This window comes from Rutilus rutilus, assembly GCF_951802725.1.
Source record: "Rutilus rutilus genome assembly, chromosome: 5".
Taxonomy (NCBI): Eukaryota; Metazoa; Chordata; class Actinopteri; order Cypriniformes; family Leuciscidae; genus Rutilus; species Rutilus rutilus.
In genome coordinates, this window is record NC_140213.1 from 22,830,065 (window position 1) to 22,836,064 (window position 6,000).

Below are 6,000 nucleotides of genomic sequence, written 5' to 3' on the forward strand. Positions count from 1 at the left end.
CAGCCCAAACCGTAAGAGCTGGAACCTTGAAACTTTGCCAGATGGTAGTACAAAAATCGAGGAGAGGTTCAGAGAGTATGACCCCGATTGGCCCATAGGTGGCGCTATAGCAACCAAAAGCGCGAAACTGTTCATAACTCCTAGACCGTATATCGTAGACTCAAGTGTCTTATATCATTGGAAAGCTGGATACTTGAAGAACAAAACGTATATCTCCGATTTCATTTCCGGTATGCAAATTTTTCCGCCATTTTGAATTTTGTTAAAAACCTACTTTTGCGAACTAGTCCTAGGTTTTTCGTCCGATCGGAACCAAACCAGTGCAGAAATGTTCTCTGGAGACTGAATATCAATAATTATCGAAAAAAAGTAGAAATTTCGATTCACGGTCGCTAAGGGGCGCCAAAATGTATGTTGTGGGAGGAGCCTATTGTACTAAAACAGCTATAACTCCAGAAGTAAATGAGGTATCTTCACCAAACTCGGTACGTATATGTAAGAGGTCAATCTGAGGTAACAGTAAAAAAATCGCGGCGATTGGCCACATGGTGGCGCTATAACATGAAAAAAAGATAAAACAGGCTATAACCACCTGACCATTAGTCCGATTGACTTGAAAATTGGTATGCAGTGTCTTGGTCCAAGGCCCCATGTATGTCTATGAGGACATTGGTGTATCTCAAAAAACATGGCCGCCATCGGCCAATGAAGTTTGAGCACCTATTAGACAAGGTTAACGGAGGCCAATCAGAACGAAACTCAGTGGGCATGTTCGGCTCAAGCCCCTAGAGGTCTGTAAGAATTTTGAAAGAAATCGGCCACTAGTTGGCGCTAACGAGTTTTACGGCTCTGTAATCACGTGGTGTTACAAATATCCACACAATATGCATATCATTTGATAGATCTCCTCATCCTGAACAACTTTGCCTCAAGAACCATTGCTGTCAATCAAACTGTTCATTAATTATTCATGAATATGTTAAAAACCTACTTTTGCGAACTAGTCCCTGGTTTTTCGCCCGATCGGAACCAGACCAGTCTAGGAAAATTCTCTGGACTCTCCTGATCAATAATTATCGAAAAAAAGTTGAACTTTTGAATTTTTCGTATGGCTATAATTGGGTCATAATGAAAATGGGTGTGGCAAAATGTACTCAAAAGCTTATAAATTCTAAACGAAAACTCAGAACTTCACGAAAATTGGTGAGCATATGTGCCATAATATTCTAAACAAGCATGCCAAATTTCATGTTGATCGGACCATAGCTGGCGCTATAACTGTTAAAAAGGTTTGAAAACTATATATTTCCTATGGTAAATTGCCTGTATTGGCTGTAAATGGACTTTTCCATCTATTATTTCAGTGTTTAAAAGCTTTCTAAATAAAACTTAATGTCTTAAATGCTTATGTGCTTAAAGGCCTTAAATGCTTGAACCCCGATAAATGCTGCTTGCAGCTTTAATTATTATTATTATTATTATTATTCCGCCCTAAAACGCATCGTGCAGCCCAAACCGTAAGAGCTGGAGCTTTGAAACTTGGCCAAATGGTAGTCCTCAATTTGGGGAGAACCTATCAAAGTATGGCCCAGATTGGCCCATAGGTGGAGCTATAATGACCACATTTACTAAATTGCTCATAACTCCTAGACAGTTTGTCCTAGAATCTCAATTTTAGCATCACTGTGATCCCTGGCTCCAGACGGACAAGATGGCTATCTCCAAATTCGCCTACGAGCAAAAAAAAAATTTATATGGGCACTTTAGTCCAAAACCTACTTTGGCCAACTAGTCCCTGGTTTTTGGCCCAATCCAGACCAGACCAGTCTAGGACAATTCTCTGGACTCTCTAGATCAATAATTATTGAAAAAAAGTTGAACTTTTGCATTGGCCTGGCTGTAACAGGGTCATTTAGGAAAGGGGTGGGACATAAAAACACTCAAAAGCCTATACAACCTAAGGGAAAACCCCAAACTTCACAAAAATCGATGAGCATATGTGTCAGAACATGGTGAAGAAGCATGCCAAGTTTCGTGAAGATCGGACAATAGGTGGCGCTATAACTGTCCAAAACGTCTCTTCTTATTAGGGGTTCAAGCATGAAATGCTGAAACCCTATTGTAATCGTGCTGATTTTTATTATTATTATTATTATTATTCCGCCCTAAAACGCATCGTGCAGCCCAAACCGTAAGAGCTGGAGCTTTGAAACTTGGCCAAATGGTAGTCCTCAATTTGGGGAGAACCTATCAAAGTATGGCCCAGATTGGCCCATAGGTGGAGCTATAATGACCACATTTACTAAATTGCTCATAACTCCTAGACAGTTTGTCCTAGAATCTCAATTTTAGCATCACTGTGATCCCTGGCTCCAGACGGACAAGATGGCTATCTCCAAATTCGCCTACGAGCAAAAAAAAAATTTATATGGGCACTTTAGTCCAAAACCTACTTTGGCCAACTAGTCCCTGGTTTTTGGCCCAATCCAGACCAGACCAGTCTAGGACAATTCTCTGGACTCTCTAGATCAATAATTATTGAAAAAAAGTTGAACTTTTGCATTGGCCTGGCTGTAACAGGGTCATTTAGGAAAGGGGTGGGACATAAAAACACTCAAAAGCCTATACAACCTAAGGGAAAACCCCAAACTTCACAAAAATCGATGAGCATATGTGTCAGAACATGGTGAAGAAGCATGCCAAGTTTCGTGAAGATCGGACAATAGGTGGCGCTATAACTGTCCAAAACGTCTCTTCTTATTAGGGGTTCAAGCATGAAATGCTGAAACCCTATTGTAATCGTGCTGATTTTTATTATTATTAGGGGTTCAAGCACGAAGTGCTGAAACCCTATTGTAATTGTAAGGATTTTTATTATTATTATTATTATTCTTCTCCGCTAAAACGCATCGTGCAGCCCAAACCGTAAGAGCTAGAGACTTGAAACTTGGCCACAAGGTAGTACAAAAATCGAGGAGAGGTTATCAAAGTATGAGCCCGATTGGCCAATAGGTGGCGCTATAGCGCAAAAAACAAAAAAAAATCACTATTTTGCTCATATCTCAATAACCATTTGTCTCAGCTTCAAGTGTCATACATCATTGGAATCCTTGGCTCAAGCCGAACAAGAAATATAGGAGGTATTTTATTTCCGGTATGCAAATTTTTCCGCCATTTTGGATTTTGTCCAAAACCTACTTTTGCGAACTAGTCCCTGGTTTTTCGCCCGATCGGAACCAAACTAGTGCAGAAATGTTCACAATAGTCTGAATATCAATAATTATCGAAAAAAAGTTGAAATTTCGATTCACGGTCGCTAAGGGGCGCCAAAACGTTTGAAGAAGGCGGAGCCTATTTTACTAAAATGGCTATAACTCCAGAAGTAAATGAGGTATCTTCACCAAACTCGGTACACATGTGTAAGAGGTCAATCTGAGGTCACAGTAAAAAAATCGCGGCGATTGGCCTCATGGTGGCGCTATAACATGAAAAAAACATAAAATGGGCTATAACCACCTGACCGTTAGTCCGATTGACTTGAAAATTGGTATGCAGTGTCTTGGTCCAAGGTGCCATGTATATCTATGAGGACATTAGTGTATCTCAAAAAACATGGCCGCCATCAGCCAATGAAGTTTGAGCACCTATTAGACAAGGTTAACGGAGGCCGATCGGAACGAAACTCGATGGGCATGTTCGACTCATGGCCCTAAAGGTCTGTAAGAATTTTGAAAGAAATCGGCCACTAGTTGGCGCTAACGAGTTTTATGGCTCTGTAATCACGTGGTGTTACACTTATCGTCACAAAATGCATATCATTTGATAGATCTGCTCATCCTGAACAACTTTGCCTCTAGAACCATTGCTGTCAATCAAACCGTTCATTAAATATTCATGAATATGTTAAAAACCTACTTTTGCGAACTAGTCCCTGGTTTTTCGCCCGATCGGAACCAGACCAGTCTAGGACAATTCTCTGGACTCTCTAGATCAATAATTATCAAAAAAAAGTTGAACTTTTGCATTTGTATGGCTGTAATAGGGTCATTTATAAAATGGGCGTGGCAAAATACACTAAAAAGCCTATAAATCCTAAATGAAAACTCAGAACTTCACAGAAGTTGGTGAGCATATGTGACATGACATCATTAACAAGCATGCAACATTTTATGGAGATTGGACCAAAGGTGGCGCTATAACTGTTAAAAAGCTTTAAAACCATATATTTCCTATGGTAAACTGCCTGTATTGGCTGTAAATGGTCTTTTCCATCTCTGATCATATAGTTTTCATATCATAATGTTCAAAACTAGTGCAATACAATTCTCTGGACTCACTAGGTCAATAATTGTCAGAAAAAGTTGAACTACTTCATTTGGATAGTTATAATAGGTTCACTTCAAAATGTAGCCTTTACCAAGTGTCCCCGAAAGCCTATATCTCTTTAATGAATGACTCAGACCTTCTTAAAAAGCCAGTGAAATATCACTCTGAACATGCATGAAAATTTTCAGACCGATCGGACAAAATTTGCCTCTATAATAGTTAAAAAGGTGAAAATTATATGAATATAATGGCATATTAAGCCAATAAGTTGTATTTTACTGCCCCCTGCTGTTTAAAATTTATAAAATCACTATTTTAACATTTACAATTACATTTAGTCAAAATCCGTCCGTTAAAGTATTAGTATTGACAGTTTTATCACATCATATATTTCAAATGTCTGTATCTACAACATAATGTGTTTGTGTAGTCTTAGGTTTCTGAATAAATTCTGAATCTTCTGATTAATAGCTAACAAAGACTTTGTGAAATGTTTATAGACCATTCAAATATATTTTCATTATGACACATCCCAATAGCATTGAAAAAACAACAACAACCTTTGTCTTCGTGTGTGTGTGTGTGTGTGTGTGTGTGTGTGTGTGTGTAAGCATGCATGATTGAGTTAACATGGAAAAACTGGTTTGCTTTAGTGCAGAAAACTGCTAAACTATAACTATATAGTTATAACTATAAATCCTAAACGAAAACTCAGAACTTCACAAAAATTGATGAGCATATGTGTCATAACCTGCTAAAGAAGCATGGAAAATTTTATGGAGATCGGACCATAGTTGGCGCTATAACTGTTAAAACGCTTTAAAACCATATATTTCCTATGGTAAATTGCTTGTATTTGCTGTAAATGGTGTCTTCTATCTATTATCGTATAATGTTCATATCATAATGTTCAAAACCAGTGCAGCACAATTCTCTGAACTCTCTAGATCAATAATTATCAGAAAAAAAGTTTAACTTCTTCAAAAGGTGATTTTATATGAATATAAATGACATATTAAGCCAATAAGTGGTATTTTACTGCCCCCTGCTGTCATTTCATCATACTACTCCCTAATATTGTTATAAAATTCATATTTAGACTTTATAAAATCATTATTTTAACATTTACAATCACATTTTGTCAAAACTCATCTATTGAGTATTACTATTGACAATTGTGTTACACTGAGATATGGAAATGGACGAAAGTAAGTGAATGAAATGAAACGAAAGTATAACGGCATTTAAGCCACGCCCCCGAATACAAATTCATTCATAACTCGAAAACGGAAAGTCGTTGCGCGCTCAAATTTTGATGGTGAGGACCCCTCGGGGCTCTTGATCGAAACGTGTCGTCGCGGGCCTCGGGAGCGCGCCCCCCGCGCATCGCGAATCCGCGGGACCCCCGATTTTGAACGGCCATTACTCCCGACCCAGACCACCCCGAACATTGTGTGAGAGCTCGTTGGAAAGGGCGCGTCCTTGGCTAGCTTCGATTCAAATGTGGTGTTATTTGCCCTGGGCATTCCAGAGATAATAGCCCGAACAGATATGCCTTATAACAGTCATAACTCCCAGCCCCAATCGCCCAAAAACACATTGATGGTCTCATTCAACAGGGCTCCTCAAGCACTATCTATGCTCTGAGTTTCAGAATTTTTCGCCTTTTGGTTC